Source organism: Perissodus microlepis, chromosome 4, assembly GCF_051167445.1.
Source record: "Perissodus microlepis isolate ML-2025 ecotype Zambia chromosome 4, ASM5116744v1, whole genome shotgun sequence".
Classification (NCBI taxonomy): domain Eukaryota; kingdom Metazoa; phylum Chordata; class Actinopteri; order Cichliformes; family Cichlidae; genus Perissodus; species Perissodus microlepis.
In genome coordinates, this window is record NC_140464.1 from 25,880,385 (window position 1) to 25,890,968 (window position 10,584).

A 10,584-nucleotide genomic window follows, 5' to 3' on the forward strand; every position below is an offset into this window, starting at 1 on the left:
TTAACCCATATGGAAAGTGACTAGACTAGTACAACCAGTAAGGCAAGCAAAAAAAAAAAAAAGAAGAAAAGAAAAAAGAAAAGCACGAGCAGGCTACAGCCAAACCGCCCAAACAGTCAGTGCAGAGACGCTGTGAGCAATTAACCGAACGTAGTTTGCTTTCACCGACACCAAAATTATCATTCTAGCAGAGCAGGAGACCCACACCAATTTTCCCAGCATCACCAGGGTTCTTGGTCTTTTCTAGTGTTCCCTCACCTCTAAGGGTAACCAAGCACACAGACAGTTTGCATTTGCTTGGTCACTTATATGCAAACGTCAAGAAAAACACAGCAGAGGTCAGGCTCACCAGGTAGTCATGACTGTATCTGAATGAATATATAGAGGCAGTCAAGTGTTTGAGGAGAGCAATTTCACACTGCAGGTCCAGTGGGACAAGGTTCAAATTACTCATGCTCAGCATAATAAAATGCTGCTTGTACACACCACTGATTTACAAGTCTTACATTTCCAGAGCCTTACAAAAAGCCATGTACGTTTTCCTTTAGCTGTAAGCAGTTCAACAGCAGTGTAACTTCACAGCTCACACATTTCCCCCTAAAGCCCCAAATTTAGAGATACAGTGAATTTGTGTATAGTTGCTCTTGCTTTACAACAGCGGAGACTCTCAGCCAGAGGGACACAACCTTTAAAAACTGAAGCATTCATAAATTGTTCTCAATGTGACAGACTCTGGAGGACCTAAACCAAAAAAGTACCAAGATACTAAAGTGCTGCTTGTTCCAGCACATTAACCCTGAGCTCTGAGAAAGAAAGCAGAGGCAGAGGCATTCTTCTCATGACCCCTGCGGCTCTATGTCCTCCATCAACACTCTGTCAGACTAAGCCACAGCTGACGTCCATCACTGTGCACCACGCCCACTAGCTCATCTGTGGTCTACAGACCCCATCCTCTAATAGAACGTGGGGCAAATTTGTCCTGCTTTCTCTCTCAGCTGGCCACAAGCTTCCTCCTCTGCCTTCAGACTCCCTGTGCACAATCCTAACACCAGCACCCACCCTTCTCCTTTTGTTTTCCCAGTCTTTTCAGGGTCACATTCCTCCCATACTCACTCTTTATCAGGGAGAGACAGCATCTAAAAGCATTCCACAAATTTCTGTCCTATATACCTCTCCCCTTACATCTTCCTCAAACCCATTTTCTATGGCTTCTTCCTGTCACATTAGCATGTCAAGTGTGCCTTTAGGGGTTTCACAAACATTGCTCCATACTTTTGAGAGCTCTTCATTCCTTGTAGTGCATCTCTGACAGTGCTCCCATACTCCTTTAAAATTCTTTTGGCCATTACTTGCCCCTCTACATTCAGATCACTTGGCCCCGTGCAGAGTTTGTATACGAGCCATAACTGATTATAATCCCTGCAGCTTTGTTGTCTGGCAAAAACAAGAAGTGAAACAGAACACACCCAGCGCTCTGGTTTGTTTTAGCTTGCTATGATTCAAAGGTACAGGGAGACATGTTTGCCAGGCCACTATAAAAAGTATCAAATAATCTTAACAAATACACACACCATCTGTTGCTGCAGTCACGTTGCTTAAGGATCAAATACTTGCTAGTTTATTCATTTTAAATTAATGTTAACCAGAAGTCTTTCATACGAAACTGCAGTTTAGACATTTAGTGTGTGGAAACTGCTGCAAGCAGTTGTTTTTCTTACCAATTAATCCACAGATTCTTTTTCTATTTGTTCATTCCCACTTACATTATGTCTGACTTACTCAAAATGTTTTTGTCCTAACCACATAAAGTCAGTTTACCGTCACCTATAAAAGAAAGAATCAGCCAAGCAGTAAAAGAGGACTAAAGTCCAATCTAACAATGACGTCTGCCATAGTCCGACTCACATGCCTGACACAGATAACTGTGACATACTTCAAACTAGCTCTCCAGAGAGCAATGAGGTCTAAAATTACTCCCAGTAGCTATTCTAGCTTGGCAAGGCCTGTTCTATATAGAAGGTAGAAAACTAGGGATAAAGAACAGCCAATTTTAGACCTTGGCTTTTCCCCGTAGAGCTTAACAGTTACAGTAAGTCTTGGATGTTGATTTGACATTGAGATAAAACACTGTGCATTAAAGCTCATGAAACCCAGCCCCTGCTTGAGGATCACAATTCCTGTTCTTGAAGCCCTGCTGCCAATGCATCCATAATCCTGTAAGAATCAAGCATTCTCTGAATCCCTGTCTGTGGAGTGACACTTGGCTGCAAAAACACCGTCTATTCTGCTTAGCCCGACTTCGACTCATCTAGATTTTCATAACACAGATTACTTATTAAGTGATTACATGGTGGCAGACACTTGGACAGTCATCCTGAAACCAGCACGGCACAGTTTTATGGGCAATGACTGAAAACCCATTCAAAAAATATATTTAAATAAAAAAAAAAATCAGAGTTAGTTAGCTCTACCCCATTAGACAATCTGATTGGAAGAGGAACCAAAAGACAACACAAGGACGAGAACAAAGGCCGGTGTGCAAACCTACATCACAGAGCAGTGTGGTTCCAAACAGAGGAAGTAATGCAGGAGCCAGGACATTTAGAAAGAAGTGCAGGAGGAACGAGGAAAGGAGAAGGGAAACATAATGTTTAGAAAGAAGGTGAACTCAAGACCTTTAAAACTGAGACCCTCGATTCATCAGTTAAAAACACCCGTCTTTCTTTTCCACCTCACCAAGTTACAGTTTAAAAAAAAACAGTTTAAAAAAAAACAAAAAAAAAACTGGAGTCGTGACAACCTCCGCCACAGCTTGACCATGTAGAGTCAAACCCTCCTGCTCCAGCTGAAAGGAACCCATAAAACCAGCTGTGCTGAGCTGACATTGGCAGGATTATTAATAGAAAGGCAGCAAAGTCAATAACACTGTACTCCCACCAACAGCATCTCATCACAGCATCCCACTAGCATAAGCTGAGCCAAGCCTGCTCGTCCTCAGTTGCCTTTCTCATGCTGTGGACATTGTTTTGCCCCGTTGACACCCTTCATCCGTTTATGTTACTCATTCCAACAAATACTACTTTGTCTATTTTTACTGCATCAATGCCTCCTCTGTCATAGCTTTACTGCATTCGACCCCCTCACAGTTTGAGCTGATCACTGCGAGTCTGCCCTCTCATGACATGAGTGTGTGCCAGACAGGAGCCGCTAAGGTACTGAGCCAGTCAGTCAAAATTCATTATGGGCTTACACGTCAACTCTCTCTACTTCCTTCACCCTCCTCCTCTGAAAGTGGCACAAGGGTGGGGCAAGGAGAAGGGAGGGGAGGAGGAAAGAGGAAATGACAAGCTGAGAAAACTATTTTGCCATTTGAGGAACTTGTTGTGTGCAAGTCTTTCGAGGAGAAGAAAGGTGGCGCTTTTCTTGAGCCCATGCTGAGCAGATCTGAGGACTGAGGAGTAAATTAAGCCCTGGCTGGAAAAATAACCACACTGCATGACAGACCTACATCACTTTCCACATTCCTGCCCCAACCAGGATCAAATTTCACTGCACTGTAAGCTAGCCACTGCCATCTACCACTTGCAGCTAGGGGCCCCTACAACATCATATGACCTCAGACTTTAGTCTGACCCCCCACAACCTTTTCAGATGAGCTAGTGAACTTCTTCACCAACACCACAGTCATGTTTAAGTGTGTTCATCTGAATTAGATTTGACTGATAGCAAAATAGTGGATATAACAATTGAACTATGAGTGTTTGGGTATACCTTCCTTCATAAATTTAGTGCCAAGCAGGCCCTTTTAAACTATACACTATATGCAGAGGCACACACAGCCACCATTATGTCACCTACTGGTTATGAGGTTCTGTTGTGAAGATCTTGCTTGTGCATTTTGGCCATCAATTTTTTAATATCATTATTTTTAAACTAGAAATGAAGAACGAGAGGTGATTTTTTTGTGGAATCCCCATGCAATAGCTTTCTCAGACTTCTAAAGTAATGCATTTGTTTTCACAGACAGAAGTCAGGCCCTTTTGAGCATTAGCACAAGAGTACAGATTTAATGCACTTGCACAGTGACTTCACTTTTCAGCAGATGGACTGTATACCGAAGATGGACATACTTTTCTACTGGTCAGCAAAGGGGCAACTCCTTTGGTTAACGTAGAAAGTAGTATACATTTTCTTTTTAGTTTCTGAATGGACGACACCAACAGAGCATAAAAATATAAAGAAGTGTATGCTTGGCATGGCTTACATGTGTAGGTAGACAGATAAGCTACTATTGTTTCTCAGTTTCTTAGTCAGATCCACTCAATCTTGCACATTTTAAAACACCAAGACGGTAAAGTCGCAACACTACAACTACACATCATTCTAGCTGACCTTTTCAAGCACTTCTTTTACTTTAAGTTAACTCTCTTGCACTTGATCACAACACAAGTTATTACCGTGGAGACAGTGCAAAAAAAAAAAAAAAAAAAAAAAAAAAAAAAAAAAAAAAAAAAGAATTGGAGAGGGAACGTGATCTTTCCACATATTGCCTCAAGTCAAGCATTTCAATGTTACTTTTAAGTCATCAGTTTCCAATATATCAATTTCACCTCCACCCAATCCAAGCAATAGTTAAGATTAAATGTTGATTTAAATGACAAATAGGGCAGACCATTTGAAATAGGTCATCTGCCTGACAACTGCAACAGTTTCAGGGTCACAGAACAAATTTCACAGTTATCTTTGAAACAACCACCCTGTTACACCACAGCCCAAACGACTGGTTACTTCGCCTGCCCTTTTAGAAAAACACTCCAACAGTATTGACTATGTGATAGCTCACAGATCGTTACGTAAGCCTTTTAATAGACAGTGAAAGAATGCAGAAGGGAGTTAAGATACACATTTCTGTTTGTCAGCAGCAATCTTTCTTAGGAGGAAAGCTGCACTGGAACAGCTACGCATTAGATTTCTGACAGACACAGTGAAGGAAATCTGCTACTTTTATTGTTTCACTTTTCGTATGTTCTTATACATTTAATTCTACCAGCAGACAGCCTCCATCCGCTGCTTCTACTTTGCGGATTGCCATGCGGTTTGTCTCAGCCTTATCACTTGTTATCGCTACTTGGGTCACTCCCTTTGAGAGATTCAGACAATACAAAGCTGTCTTCTTTTAAAAAAATAATAATAATCATCATCTCATAAAAAGACACATTAACAGTCTTTGGAGAACCACGTGACAATCTGACAACCTGGACAGCTGGCATGTAGTCAAATTTTGGATTAACATGTGAATAAACTGTCCAACGGGAGTCAAATATTAGGCATATTACTCAGCACATTTCAAAGTTCATAGTGCAAAACTGTCTCTCACTTCGTCCCAAGTATCAATTGCCTTTCCGCACAGTTAAAACAGGTGTGTAGGTCGCACACGCCCACCCAACCACGGACAAAGTACATTTAGGTCATATGCAGAAATGCAACTGAGCTTTACTACAGTCACGGCAGATTAGAAACCTTCCCTTTTTCAGGCCTTTTAACCTCAACCCAGCTTTTGTCTTGGTTCACAATGAAAAAAGTACATTTACATGAATAAGTAAAGCCTGCTAACTAGAACTTTGAAAACGTTTTTTTACAAGACAAGATTTTGGACAGCCATTTCAATAATCCCAGAAAAAAAAGAAGAAAAAAAACAAAACTCTGTATGATCATTAACTGGCACTCTGAGAAGGCTCAACTGTATGACTGTAATCTCTAATCAAACAATACCTCATAATTAGCGTTACTGAACACAAAGAAGCACCATCTGCTGAGCCATTGCCACAAGGAGGCATAAGTCAAGGTCTGTCCTTCAAGACCTGAAATCTCAACAAGTCTTTTGTTTATGTAGACTAAGTCAGAGCACAGTCATTTCCTGCCATTGTTGGGCTCTATTGAAACCTCACAGGTGTGTGTGTGTGTGTGTGTGTGGTGGGGGGGGGGGGGGGGGGGGTAATAAGCATAGGAAAAGAGACAGGGGAGGTAAAACGAAGAACATGCACTGTGAACAGAGGTCACAGAGAAAGGTCTGATAAGAACACTGACACAACAAGGAAATACAGAGTGGTTTAAAGAAAGAAAGAAAGAAAGAAAGAAAGAAAGAAAGAAAGAAAAGAAAAAACCCACGGTCTGCATATCCTTGAGAGTAGTCGGGTCAACCACTAACTGAGGCAGAGCTAAATTAGAAGAGACATTCAGGAGAAAGCAGCAGTTTGAATGACTTGAATTAAAGGCCAGCATTAATGATATACTGCATTCAGACTCCACAGGCTAAAATGTGTTAATGTTTGATACTGCCTTTAATACATAAAAACGAATTTAAGCCAGTGTCGCTCGCAGCTGACACTGCTACATACTGAGAGAGGATACGATCGGCTCTGCTATGCTTAATGAAGAAAAAAAAAAACAAACTTGGCAATCTCCTCTGACAGGAATGTTTTGTTTATATTTGTGAATCTTGTGTCAAAGACACACACGATTTTAAACATTACCATTTTACTGAACATTAAAACTATTTCAAGAAAAGTTAAAAGCTTAAACCAAAGTAAAGTCACATTTTAGAAAGCCAGAACCTTTTTTTCCCCATCATTTTCAACAGACAGGTATCATAATTAATTCAAGTATGCCCCATTACTCTCAGCCCTAAAAAAAGACCAGCACATATTCCAAACTGGTTTTCTTGGCAATCTAAACTGCAGGAATTACTGCACATGCGAATGTAGTTCAAAAAGGCAGAGTAGGAATACCTGACATCTCTTCAAAGAACACTGAGATAGGGTAAACGATCGCAATGTGCCAAATAATGTCACACTGCCCTCTCCACAGAGCAACAAAAGCAAGGGGCCTGCAAGTAATCTTCCCCAGCTGGGACATCCACCCTTCAATGAAATCTAAACATCCACAGGCAAGTTCCCTCAGACCGTATCACTCTGAAAAGACTGAACAGCCTCACACACCAGCACCCTGTTCACATTTTAAAAGAGGCCTGCATTCAATTTTGTCAGGACTACGGTACATAACTGCCGCCCCCCCAGGAGGGCCTCGAGTATGGACATTGCTGACACATGAATGATGGAATGTAACGATCTCTGCAGGGGGCTCCGACAGCACCGAAACTGGCAATGGGAGAGGAGAACTGGCCTCCAGAGAAGATGTTGCACAATGTATTAATTTGCCAAAATGACTCTTGCGAATAACAGGATATGACATACAACATGTGACCCTTCAAGCATCAGACTTTATTTCTCAAGCATCGCAGCACATGACTGCTGCTCTCAGGGAGACTCATCCGGAGAAACGTCACCCTGAGATGCCATTTATAGAAGAATTCTGCACAAGCTGTGGCTATTCTTCTGCTACTACAATGACTAATACTGATCACTGCTCAGCCTGCAAGCATTGTTACTGTAGTAACCTTGCACTGTGGTTTAAGACTTTCTTGGCAGAAACCAACTGATATGAAATAAGCGTTTCTGTTCAAAAGCAAAAGGGTGCCACGCTGCCTCCCTCTGAGACCACTAACACCTTCTACAATGAGAAGCAGGTTTGGGTGGAGGAGTGCCAGAGCTGCTGGGATGCCCAAGTCTGATTTGATGCAGACTTTGTGCATTCCTTCCCCCAAAATGCTGAACTTTGGTGCTTGTCATAGCCTAAATGACTATCCACAGTCCCTGAGTGCAAACAACTATGCGTCATCTAACGGATGCAAACAAATGATACTGACAAAGCACATCACTCAGGAGGATGCACACTGGTATGACATGATTGGTCCTGATTTGAATGGAACACTGAAAATCTGTGATTGGCCCAAATGTTGCCGTAACATGCATGTTCTCTTTGAGCCTGAACTAACTAGAGATGCTTTTTTGTAATCTGTGCTTGCAGATCAACATTTCCACTGCAGACGCATGCACGCTTTGCCTGAGCTTGAACTCAAAGTTTCCCGTGATGACTTTCGAGGCTCTAAAATTACATGACGTCTCATGTTTTACAGTTCGTAAAGCCTTTAGAGGTAAATTTGGGTCACTGGGTTGCACAAATAAAAATGCACTCAGACTGAGCCGATACCGAGCCCTTCCAGCTCTTATGTAAAATGGAAAAAGTCACGCTGCCCAGCTAATGTTCATCAGAGTGGACCGCATTGTAATTACAAGACAAGCCTGGTCATTTTAAGCTGGCACTGCAGGAACCACTCTGACTTAACATCTGGCTCATCTACATAACAACCACATCTTTTATCATCATGCCCATCTCACGCTGCAAAATACTTCCTTCTGCTTCACCCCTTAATGACTTTAGATCCTCTATGTGGATAACATTCACTGCATTTTTTTACATGCATCTATATTTTCGTTCTTCACAATCTTGGCCTGGAATAATGCTGACTGGAAAAACTGCTTTCATATCAGGCAATCAATGAGTATATGAAGAATGAAACCTTAGCCTTACTGGAAAGCCAGTGGACTTTTATCTTATGAGATAATAAACGTTAAGTGCCTCCCAGGTGAACTAGAATATTTTATTAATAAATCTATCTAGAAATATGTACTTCACATAGTACAGACAATCACATAATACAAGTTAAGCTTCTGAAACATCCATATTAGCCCACCTCCTATGAGTTTGTCCGACTTCTCTATGCCTCTCCCAAAAATCACAGTAAAATGTGTTCCTCATGCCACCATGTTGGCAGTAGCAGTGCACAGACATGCAGGTGACATGGTTTAGTATGGGTAAAGCTGGTCAGTGGCGGAAACGCTCAGCTCGGCGATCCACTGACGTCATCCTGCCAGCCAGACATATCACCGGCTCAGTGTCTGTCTCCCACCGCTACACACCGATAAGTTCAACCACCACAAACTAAGCATTCATATCTTACACCGAGCCGGTGTTCGGATAGCCTGAACTTCCACCTCTTCTCTTCAGCTCAAACTCTCCCCCGGCTTTTTTTCTCTCTCTTTTTCCTTCCACGGTGCCATTCATTCAAGCGAATCACTTCCTGCCTCTACCGTTAAGACTTTTAGCTTCTCGCGAGCTGCCACAACGCTGAAGCTGTACTCTGAGACCTACGCTTCACATACTGCACACTCACTCGTATATTAAAAGTTTATGGTCAGTATATTATTTGAATATTAAAGTGCTGTGAAGTTAAATAAAGCTCGGGTTAAAACTCTGACGGAGGTCCCACTCCACCCAGAGCAGCTTGCTCTATTTGCAGCCCTGAACTAGCCAAAAAAAAGAAAAAAAAAAGGCCCTGCTTCCTGGTTCACTGCACTTGCTGCGGCGACAAGCGAATTGCACGAGTTAGAAACGAGTACATGGAGAAAGCATGGCAGACAAAAGTGTTCAAGTTGAAAGAAATTACCTGCTTTTGGGGTGCAGGCTGCCTTTTTAAGAGGTTGGCTAACAACAACCGTGTGGCTCAGTCAGCGTCGCAGTGAGACAAACTTATCTTCCTGTCGGCAGCAGCTTCGAAGAGTTCAGGCTAAACTACAGAGCTCGCTTCCTCCACTTCAGTCAGTCGCTCTTTCTATCTTTTTTTTTTCTCTCTCTCCCCCCCTCTTCCTTTTTCCCTCCCTCTTCCACTGGCTGGTCTTTGGTTTGCGTAATTTTAGTCAGCGAACGGCCCGCCGGAGCCTGGGGTGGGGTTCAGGATGAGGCGGGACCCAGCTGTCACATATCCGCCCCCTGGCCAATGGCCGCCGTCCTTTGTTAATCCTCGACACTTTTGTCCAATCGGCTTCTTCTAAAGGCGGTACAGGGCGGAGGGGTGACAGCGAATAGGCGGGACAAAGAAAAAAAAACTGAATTTGAAAGCGTTGAGAGGAGGGAGGAGAGACTAGAGAGGTTACCGATAAAGCTGTGTTTAATGAGAGAGGTATGTGCATGCTAAGGATTTTTATGACCATATAAGTACCAGTCACTCTCAGGATGAACTGCATCACTTAGGATCTCCCCTCGTGTGTCAGCGAGGTCTAGTCTGCCCTGAGCGCCGTGCTAAACAACTAGTACGGATGGCTCCAGATGTTTGATTTCGTTTCTGCTGTCAGATAGCAGACAAATCATGCACATGCAGGCTTGCCTGCTACTCATATTACTAATCTGTCTGTCTCTTTCTTTTTTAAGGTGTAACAAAAACTCAGGCAGCGGTTTCTTGAAACTCTACACCCACCTCTGTCTGCTTAAACACATAAGATGTATTAATATTGTGAAGCACTCCTCTCTGTAAACAGGCTGTCTCCACTCTAAAAGGAGGTCAGGAAGGCCAGTGTGCAGCTGAGTGGCTGACCCACACTTTGGCAGCATGGTTGCAGAGGGCCTTGAATTTTTCACTGTTAACCAATTTTTAAAAACTCAGTCATCCTGTCACCATTACATACAACTAATTTCAGCCTATTGGCTCCTGCTTCCACCAGAGGGATTTTTTAAATATAAAAGCTTTATCCACACTTTCCCAAGCTCTTAGATGCGAGAAACCAGGTGATGTGGATTTATTTTTGTGATGCATTTAACTAAATTGTGTAATTTAAAACGCAATTACCC

General features: G+C 42.5%; 1 protein-coding gene across 3 annotated transcripts in view; it reads right to left on the reverse strand.

Annotated features, from left to right (window-relative positions):
- The window catches only part of LOC146389093 (myosin-9-like), a 29,212-nt gene extending 19,610 nt beyond the window's left edge, over positions 1-9,602 (reverse strand). For 2 of the 3 annotated variants that reach the window (XM_084926756.1, XM_084926754.1), the window contains exon 1: positions 9,407-9,602. The gene's annotated coding sequence lies outside the window, so the exon portion shown is untranslated. Of the gene's footprint in view, positions 1-8,653; positions 9,363-9,406 lie in introns of those variants that run through there. The other variant, XM_084926755.1, reaches the window with a different exon arrangement.
- Positions 9,603-10,584: the final 982 nt, after the last annotated feature.